Source organism: Danio rerio, chromosome 10 (genome assembly GCF_052040795.2).
Source record: "Danio rerio strain M-AB ecotype USA chromosome 10, GRCz13ab, whole genome shotgun sequence".
Lineage (NCBI taxonomy): Eukaryota > Metazoa > Chordata > Actinopteri > Cypriniformes > Danionidae > Danio > Danio rerio.
Genome location: NC_141030.1, coordinates 16,947,627 through 16,958,670, shown reverse-complemented (window position 1 = coordinate 16,958,670; position 11,044 = coordinate 16,947,627). Strand labels below are relative to the sequence as shown.

General features: G+C 34.0%; 1 long non-coding RNA gene across 3 annotated transcripts; it reads right to left on the bottom strand.

Moving 5' to 3' along the window:
- Nucleotides 1-3,265: 3,265 nt before the first annotated feature.
- si:dkey-88l16.5 lies at nt 3,266-10,367 on the bottom strand. 3 transcript variants are annotated; one of them, NR_170264.1, is given in 4 exon segments: nt 3,266-3,783; nt 3,882-3,960; nt 7,436-7,722; nt 10,291-10,367. It is a non-coding gene; the product is annotated as a si:dkey-88l16.5 (long non-coding RNA).
- Between the last annotated feature and the right edge of the window lie 677 nt (nt 10,368-11,044).

Genomic DNA, 11,044 nt, shown 5'->3' with positions numbered 1-11,044 from the left:
ATGTTCTGCACCGGAGTAAGTAAGTAAGTAAGTAAGTAGATGTATCTGCACCTGCAGGTGGCAGTATCTGTAGTCATTCCATAATGGGAAACCAGAAATAGTGCTGCACAAGGTACACACCATATACAAGGCAGCGTTTGCATACCATTTTCACAGTGACTCTCATTCAACAGAGGGATTCACTTATGCAAATATGCTTGATGCTCTGATAATTAATTTTCAGATGATTTATTTTCTTTGAATTGATACTAGCCTTTCGTGTATACAAAACACTCTTATTTACTTACATTTTGTTTGCTTTTTAAAAACACCTTTGAAGGTACAACATGTTTAGAAATTACATAGAATAAATGCATTTCCTTATCAAGCAATATTTACCTTGATTTTTCTTCAAGTGTTGTTGATAAAAATTTTAATTCCCTCCATCTTGAAGATGTTCTCAGATGGCACTATTCATTTTCATAGAAACCACATGAATAATCTTTCACACAAACTTTATAAAGCGACATTACAGTGTTGTGGTGGAAATTACAAAAATACTGTGCGACAGCTATTTTTTCTATAAAAAAATTAATTGATAATAGTCTCACATTAATAACTATAAAACATTGAACTTATTTCACTAGTGCTTCATTAAGATACATTAATAGATACCAGATAAATAATATTTTAAAATGTCATTTTCATTGTTGAAGTTTAAAACTCTGGGTGTGCGACAAGGTGAAAACAGTGATTTTGACTACTAAAAGGAGGTTAAATAATATGAAAAATATATAATAGAAAGCTGGTATTTTTTTAAAGTAGGTTTTATTGTTAGTTTGACAAAGAGAAAGGAATTTGAACAAAAATTATATCTATTTTTGCATATATGATTGAAGGACATACAAGTGCCAGTGGTGGAAGAATTACCCTTATGCTTGTACTCTGATTCATCAACCAATCCAAGTCAACATGTGGAGATCATCAAACAAACTAGCATGGCAGTAGCTCACAGATGGCCTGATGAAAACCAAACCAAACTCTAAACCAGGCCTGAACTACAGCCACAATGTAAGAGGATCAATCACACACTTGCCAAAAATTAATACACTTCTTTCTCGATTACACTGAAACATCCCTGTGAAGGAATCAGCATGCCAAGAACAGGTGTGTTGGAGTAGTTACTGGTAATACGGTTTAGTTTCAACGAATTTCATATTTTTTGAAAACAATCTCACCAGGATTGCACTGAAGTTCACTATCTTTTTCATCACATCCATTCCTATACAGTCCCTGTCTCCATCAGATGACTGTACCGGACACACTTATCCAACCACATCAGAACCATAGTGAGAGTGGCCATCACAAACATAAGCCTTAGCAATACACTTCCTCCGGTCCTCACAGAGGAAGTCACCTTTATGATCAATAGAGTCAGATTACATCTTTTGGTTAATGGCTGGAGAAGAAGAACAACTGGAGAGAAGGTAAAATAGACTATGATTAAAGGGTAGGAAAATAAGAAGGTGGTATGTCAGATATGGAAAAAGAACAAGGAGATCCATAAGGAATGAAAGAACAAGGTAAAAAATGTGGAGAAGAACAAAATGTCACAGTAAATCTGTATTGGTACTTACCTTAAGACTTGTTTGGAGGACGAATGGGAGAAAATTACACTTGAAACACTTTATCACTTGGTGTCCCTAAACGTCTTGTAAGTGTTGTGAAATAGAATGGGAACATTAAAAAGTAGTAAATGCTTTACTGTTGTAACAATTTTTGAAATGTGTTGCAAGAATAAAAAAAACAAAAATCATGAAGAACACATTTAAATAATTTGCTTTTGTATTGTCTGCAATGAATTACAAGTCAACGTAAATTCAGAAATGAATACTTTCTTTTTTTTATTGCATTTTCTACATTTCACAACTTTTTATGGTTTGGGGTTGTAAAATTTCCAACCAAAAAACTAAACATTGAATGCATTTTACCTTCTCAAACAACAATGACATTTTAAAGACTAAAAAAACAATAACTTTTAAAAAAAAGTTTCAAAATGCAAATATGCCACTGCTATGGTTTCAATCTAATATCAGCCAATTTGAACATAGTACAGGTTAGTTATGTAGACTTGCGCAGTGCAGTACTTGTCCATTTTAAAAAGCAAGTGCAGACAAACAAACAGCAATAGTGGAGCGCATGGTGTTTTTTTTTTTTTTTTTGCTGCTCAGGAGTTGCAAAACTGCATTGACTTCACAAATATTACAACCAGTATGAGAGACATACACACAGGGCAAATTTGAAACACCGTCACTACTGATGGAATATGTTTTGGATCTGCACGGAACACAGGAAGACATCAGCCAACAAAGAGTTTATCGTGATTTTCCTACAGGTACCGTTTACTATAGAGCTGACAGTGCCATCTAATTGGCTTGGCATACTACATTTTCACAGCTTTCACAAATGTTTGTAAATGCGAATTTTATACAACTTTAAGAGTTCATACTTAGCTGATGACTGATAAAGCTTGTTTGGCATGCTGTCCCGGGAGAGAGCCCTGAGCTCAAAAGATCCTCGAGCCTGGGGCCCCCTCCCGTTGCAAGACGAGAGGAGAGTTTGAGCTCAGGTAGATCTCAAGAACTCCCCTGTCATGGTGGCTGAAGAGCAAATAGTAGGTGCTCTTTAAAGAGATAAGTACTTGGTAATAGCATGTCTATGGTGTTGATTTGTATTAGTCTATAAACTTAGGCTGCATGTTTTTGGACGCTGGGAGGAAACCTACGCGAGTACAGGGGGAACGCGAAAACTCCGCACAGAAACCTGGTTTGGTAAAGACTAGAACCAAAGACGTTCTTGCTGTGGGGCAACAGTGCTAAGCACTGGGCCACCGTGCCACCCATCTAGGAAGGAGGAGGTGTGGAAGAGGGGGATTCTTCAAAACGAAGAGAGCTGTGATACGTAACTTAGGGTATTAATAGTAGCTTGGATCATCTGATTGGTACATTGTCAATTGGATAATGCGGGTCCAGCTGAAAGCAATCATAAGCACGCGATCCTCTCGAAATTAGTTTATGAATAAACTTCACTTATAAAAAAGCCAGGGAATCTGTTCATTTAGTAGTTTTTCCACTACATCATTGTCGTACATAGCCTCAATAAAAACATAATTTGCATGATTAAAGACACAAATTGGGAAAAATTTGATAAAATAATACTTTCATGCGAAAATCTATCACAAAGAACACTAAATCAGTCTGTCAGTTTGCCTGAAATAAGACAAAAATTAGCAGTCATAAACAAATCTTTATTAGAAAATACTGTACAGAAAGCTCGTAATGTTAATATAAATATTTCATGCACAGTAAACAACTGTGTAATTACAAAATTAAAAGCAACAGAGGGCCATGAGAATAGTGTGACTGTATATCATGAACACGTCAAAGAAAAATACTGATCCATCAGTCTACGAATCTCATCTGCTTTCAGTCATTCAGACTCTCCTGTCACGCATGACCTTAATCTAAATCCACAATAGCACTGAAATGCTTGGCATGTCTCAGCAACTAGTTTCTTTTATTTGAATGCACATGTATGGCCCCCGCAAGTACAGGACATAATAATCTAAAAAATCTTGTGAACTTTATGCACTTTTTGACCTAAAATACTTTTTGTGGAGTACATTCAGTGACACTTCTATTCTTCTAACAACAGCACAGCTCTAATTCATGCACAATGAATAGAAATTTAAATGTAATGCTAGAATGTTCTTTCATGTAGCGTGTAAAAGATGTGTTGTCTGTACTGTTTAGAGAAAAAAAAAAGAGAACAAGTTATCTTTTTGAGGTCAAAGTTGATTTGAGTGAGAGCAATAATGATTTATGTGATGCAGAACGACATACCTTTTCTCTGGAATGACGCATTAAGACATGTCAATGACACTCTCTATTTCTTAACAAAGCTTGTTCAGCCGCCTTCTTTCTGTTGATCAAAAGATCAAATCAGTTTTGATATTTTGTCATTATAGCAAATCAACTCAAGCATCAAGTCCATAAACACAATTTAATTTCATTTTGCTTTCTTAAAATTTTAATTTCATAACATGTTGTTAGACATATAAATGTTCAAAAGCTTCAAAAGTAAATGTTGTGTGGTGTAAGCATTTAGTAAAAACAAACTTATTTTCATTGGTACCCTATAAACACTTTGAGGGTATTTACATCCAAATCATTTAAACGCTGTAGGAATTACAACAGTTTGCATATGTGCCTCTCACTTGTTAAGGGACCAAAAGTAATTTGACAGAATAAGAATCATAAATCAAACTTTTACTTTTTTTTTTTTTTAATACTTGGTTGCAAATTCTTTATAACCCTGGGTTTCATTCCTGGTGGTGCTCTGCCAGGCCTCTACCGCAACTGTTTTTAGTTCTTGCTTGCTCTTGGGGTATTTTCCCTTCAGTTTTGTCTTCAGCACATGAAATGCATGCTCAGTTGGATTTGGATCAAATTGACTTTGCCATTGCATAACATTCCACTTCTTTACCTTCAAAAACTCATTGGTTGCTTTTGCAGTATGCTTTGGGTCATTCTCCATATGCACTGTAAAGCACAGTCCAATGAGTTTTGAAGAATTTGGCCAAATATGAAACTAATACCCTTGTGAAGGGTGTTTTCTTCACCAGGGAAAGAATTCTTTGGTTATCCACCACAGTGGTTTCTGTGGTTTTCCAGGTCTTTTGGTGTTGCTGAGCTCACTGTTGCATTCTTTGTTTTCAAGAATGTTCCAAACAGTTGTTTTGGCCATGCATGATGTTTTTGCTATCTCTCTGATGGGTTTTACTTTTACAGCCTAATGATGCTTGCTTGACTGATAGTGACAGCTCTTTGGATCTCTTCAGTTGACAGTAAAAGATTCCAAATGCAAAAAGCATACTTGAAGTTAACTCTGGACCTTTTATCTGCTCATTGTAATTGGAACAATGAGAGAATAACCAGCCTGATCTCACGAGAAAACGTAAGTATTTAACGTTTTGCCAGTTTAGTGGCTAATTCGTACGAATTTGTACGAGTTCAGTCGTACGAAATGGTACGATTTTAAAAAGGAGGCGTGGCACCTGACCCCACCCCTAACCCCAACCGTCATTGGGGGATAAGCAAATCGTACTAAATTGTACGAATTAGATCGTACAAATTCATACGAATTAGCCACTAAATGAAAAAGTTACGAATTGCCGTGAGATTGTGCTGGAATAACACACACCTGGCTATGGAACGACTTAGAAGCCAATTGTCGAATTGCTTTTGAACTCTTAACAAGAAATAAATAATTGATTTCTGCTCTCTTCATTAGTTTCAAAAACAAAGTTTTTTTATTTACAACACTTTCTTAACAACAACACAAAAGCAACAAAAAACCTTACACATACTGCACCTTTGGAACAAAATAACAGAACATTTTAGCGGTATTAAAATCGTGATTTTTCTAAACCGTAATTAACTTTAAAACCGGTTACCTTACCATGATGCTTGTGTATGTATGTATGTATGTGTATGTGTATATACACATATACATACATACATACATACATACACACACACACACACACACACACACACACACACACACACACACACACACACACACACACACACACACACACACACACACACACACACACACACACACACACACACACACACACACACACGAAGTGAGAATTATTAGCCCCCTGTTTATTTTTTCCCCCAATTTCTGTTTCATGGAGAGAAGAGGTTAGGGTAATTAGGCAAGTTATTGTATAATGATAGTTTGTTCTGTAGACTATCAAAATTTTTTTTTAAAATATGTAAAACTCTAGCCAAAATAAAACAAAAAAGATTTCTCCAGAAGAAAAAATATCAGACATACTGTGAAAATTTCCTTGCTCTGTTGAACATAATTTAGAAAACATTATATATATATATATATATATATATATATATATATATATATATATATATATATATATATATATATATATATATATATATATATATATATATATATATATGAGGTCACGTTAGACTTTCTCATTGTCCGTCACTTTGACGGAGAGGGTTGTAAATTGTCATAACCTATTATTGATCGTTATTTAATTTGCTTTTTTTTATTTGACTTTCTGATTTTTTTCATTTATATTTTAATAATGAACTTGGACAATGAGCATATAGGCTAAATTATTCATTTATTTTTTTGACAATTGAACAAAAGCTTTTATCTGCCATAACTCATATCTTCCTCCTGCGTTAACCTGAACTGGGTGCTTCCCTGTGCGTAATCAAACGCATCAAGGGAGACTGATGCAGAGGCAGTTGTCATTCAATTCTGTGTCTTTGCCTCGGAAAGTTGACTTCTCGTAACCAAAGACCAGGATAATAGCACCACTACAGCTAGCGTTTTGTAGTTAAAAAACATTTCTCCTAAGCTGTGATCAGAACTAATTTTGCTGGATTCTCTGAATGTGGGATTTCACGATCCTGCAAGCACTTGTTTCACAGGGAACAAATACTAAAGCACACGCTTCTTCTGCACCAGGGGCGCGGCTGCACCCCTGACCCCTCTGCGTTTGGTAGTGCTCACAACGCACTCAAAAGCACCTGACCACCTTGATTGGTTTATAACAGCTGTCGGTGACTGAGGACTTCCTCTTTTTTAACCTTTATTATTAATATCACAACTATTTGGCCTTTAAAGAAATTTCTCACAGTCAGCTGCTGTGACATTTTCGCAACTGTACGCAGCGGTGACAAAGAGACAAAACAAGGACAATCGCCATCAGCTGGAAAAGAGTGGGAATTTTATTTAGCTACAAATTACAATTGATCACCCTCAGCATAATCTGTCAAAATGACAGATCACATTCAGATTTTTCCGTCACTGCTGAAAAAAAATCTGTCAATGTCTGTCAAATATTCGGTTATTGCGACCTCTGATATATATATATATATATATATATATATATATATATATATATATATATATATATATATATATATATATATATATATATATATATATATACATATACATACATACATATACACTAGCATACATTAATATTAGGATATTATTAATTTGAATATTTGCACAACTTGACATTGGGCAGACGTACTGCTTTAAATATTAACAAGCAGTAATGGAAGAAATAATAAAGACTTTTTATTATTTTATTATAGAGAGTTTAAATTTGTTTAGGAGTCATATATGTATGGTCTATATAATGGTTTTGATTCATTCTCTGATGATATCAGTTTACTGGCTTGGCATATAATGCAGAAAACAAGGATTGTCAATAGATTTTATTCAATTGGGCAAAAAATGCAGATCCCATTACTCTTTATGCATAAACTGCCTTTAAAAAAAAATAAAAAATCTTGATAAATTCAAAAGTAATTAAAAAAATACAAGGTCTTACCTCTTTTTTGCCTTTAGCTTTTGACAGAAAATTGCAATGGAAAATAACAGGACAATGCAGAAAATGGTGACAGTCAGGACGCCGAGAGTGAGAGGGACAACCAGAGTCTCATTGACTGTTTCCTGACAGGTTTCCCCAGTATATCCCAGCATACACTCACATACAGGCTCATCATGCACCAACACACAGCTGCCAAACTGACATGTGACATCAGCACATGCATCCGGTTGTCGAGACACATTGCTATCTTTATCCAGCGGACTCATGGCAGGTACAGACATGCTGAACTATGAAGCAAAAAAGAAAGCACACAAAATCTGCATAAACAAATGTTGATTCAAGAAAAAAATAGTTGAAGTTCAAAAAGTTTACAAAATCACCTTTGTTGTAGCAATGTCTAGGCATGGGACTATAACTGGTTTCAAGGTATACCACGTTTTGGAAAAGTCAAGGTTTTAAAACGTTCAAAGCTTTCTGCAATATCGTTTCTAAGATATGTGTACATTTATTTTTTTAACAAGTTTTTCACAACGATTTTAGTAAGTTTTTTTAGGGCAACAAAATATTCAGCAATAAAAGGAACATCAACATCAACTGTTACAAAAAATTATGGGGAAAAGTTGATTTTAACCCAAACATTTAAAAATAACTTATTTTGGATCAATAATAAAAATACCTTGACACTGAAACCGTGATATTTTTATCCAAGGTTATCATACCGTAAGAATTATACCAGCCCATGCCTAGCGATGTCGCAGACAAACCATTTTAAAGTTTAATTGTTTGTCTTGATAGAGACAGTTTTGTAAGTTTCCATAAAAAAAAAATTGTAATTAAAGGATCTTTGTGCCACCATGTTAGTTAAGACGACTTATTTTTTATAAAGTAGAGATAAGGAAAAGTAGGATAACCTGGGAAAAAAAATAAAAAGAAAAAGTGCTCTAGGAAAAGTGAAACCAGATAGAAGTAAACATTTACACCTAAATGCTTTTCAGGATAAATTAGTAATTTCACAAGCCATAGAAAACATTTTATTATATCACTAAAAACAAACAAACAAAACACTTAATAGACTGAATAGACAAAAGAGGATTTTTATTTTATGATTTGCATTTTTAAATTCACAATGAGATTTACTATAAGTCTGAGTGAAATAAGAATTTTATGGTAATTGCAAATGCATTTATTCAACCACAAATTAAATTAAAATACCTTTAAAAGCTCCATCTCTCTCTCTCTCACACACACACACACACACACACACACACACACACACACACACACACACACACACACACACACACACACACACACACACACATGTTTATATACAGTTTATTTTTTCATCAATTTCTGTTTAACGGAGCAATTTTTAACATATTTCTAACAAAATAATTTTAATAACTCATTTCTAATATCTGATTTCTTTAATCTTTGCCATGACAATATTTATATAGCATATATACTATTTTTACACTAATAATATCGATAGAGTTTATAATATTTAATTAGATGTTTTTCAAGACACTTCTATACAATTTTAAGAGACATTTAAAGGCTTTAGGTTTAGATAATTGGGTCAACTAACTATGCAGGTTAGGGTTATTTTGGCAAGTTATTGTATAACGATGGTTAGTTCTGTAGACTATTGAAAAAATATATAGCTTAGGGGCTAATAATTTTGACCTTAAAATGGTTTTAAAAAAAATTGAAATTGCTTTTGTTCTAGCCGAAATAAAGCAAATAAGACTTTCTCCAAAAGAAAAAAATATTATCAGGCAGCAGTGAAATTTCCTTGCTCTGTTAAACATCATTTGGGAAACATTAAAAAAAACAAAAAGAATTTCAAAGGGGGTTTAAGCATTCAGATTGCAAAACAACTGCCTTCTGTTTGAATATGTTTTAAAATGCAACAATGTTGCCACATTTATTCAATTGAAAGCATCCTTGCATGATAATTATTTTCTTGATAGGTATCCTGAATTACTTCTACATTTTAACCCGTTGAATAATATTAGATTTTATTCATTTTCCTCATTTGATCATTTTGAGTCTTTTCTAAAAAGGGTTTTTGATAAATAGCTGTAAATTGAGAGCCTATATACATTAAGTATTATTAAACACAAATTATTTATAAAAGAGGTGATAAAATAAAAACTGTAAACCTTTATGGAGAGTTAATCTAATTATTTTGAAGCAACTTCTAAAAACTATTTAACATGTGAAGGAATCTAATACACAAGTCCTTAAAAGTTGTGAAAGCACATCATGGCATTTTATGAAAATGGACCCTTTGAAAGAAAAAAACAACAACAACTAAACTTCCTAAGCCACAAGAACTAGCAAGGGATCAAATACTCACAATTTTGCCAAAGTCAAAGGTGGAAAACAGTCAAAACCAAAACTGGAATGCAAAAATGTAGGTCCCCAGCTTACAATACACAAATGTATACAAATGAGTAAAGAGAGCTGAAGAAAGCCCAAGCAGAAAACAGACCCACCCTTTTACCACAGCACGGGTAAACTCAGAGAAACCGGACTCCTGCTGTTCTGTACCACTTTAGCTGACAGAACAAATAGGGACAGGTAAATATAGCAGCAGTAACAGCAATTAAATCACTGTTGGTTGTGTGTATGTGTTTGAATGCGCGCCATGCGGCCGTCGATAAAAAGTGAGCTCTAGGTTGTATTCCAGAAAGCTGGGTTAATTTACCATATGCTAAACTCTGAACTCTCGGTTAATTAACCCAAAACCTGCTTGCCGTGAGTATGTCGGTTCCAAAACAGGTGATAAGAGTTAGTTAAATCAACCTCCTGAAGATAACCGCGGGTTAATGCGCGGACAGTGCATTTACCTGAAGGCATTTTTAGTAGATAGCCGAATTCACGAGTCATCATAGAAAGTCACCATGAGAAAAAAAGGCAACGCACTTTACAGAGGCGGAGTTGGAGGTTTTAATGCTGGCGTACGAGGAATTAAGGCCGATTATAAAGAAAAAAACAGTAAACTGTATCTGTATCAACAAAGGAAAGAAATATAAGATAATAAATAGATAAGAAAAATATTATATGATAAGAAAAAATTCAGTAGTTAATTAAATAGGCCACCTTTTATTGTAATGAAAACTGAAATGTAATTTTAACATCATTTTAAAGTATGATGTTTAACTATTCATGCATTTAGTTTTCTTGCCATTAATTTATTAAGGCCACAATAATAATGAGTATTGGTTAGTATATAAGACTTTTAGAAATTAATCCTTCTGGAGAACTCTAGAAGAACTTTTCTCTTAAAAGGTAATATTTGACTACTGAAGCTATGTATTAAATACTCCAGAATATTCTTTCTGTCATGCAGCTAACAGAAAAGAGGCTGAGGCCTGTCTAACTGCTTGGCACCACCAAATAACTGAGGAGCTGCTCTGTCCCTTTATTAAGGCTAATCAGTGGTTGAATTATTTGTCAAAGTTGTAAGTGGTTGTTGTGAGGTAACTTTAGGGTTCTTTTTACATTTTTTGTTTTGTTTTGTTTTGCACGCAGATTAAATTTCTTCTGCCTTAACTAACAAACAGTGAAAGAATAATTTTTCGTTTTTCTTTCATATTTATA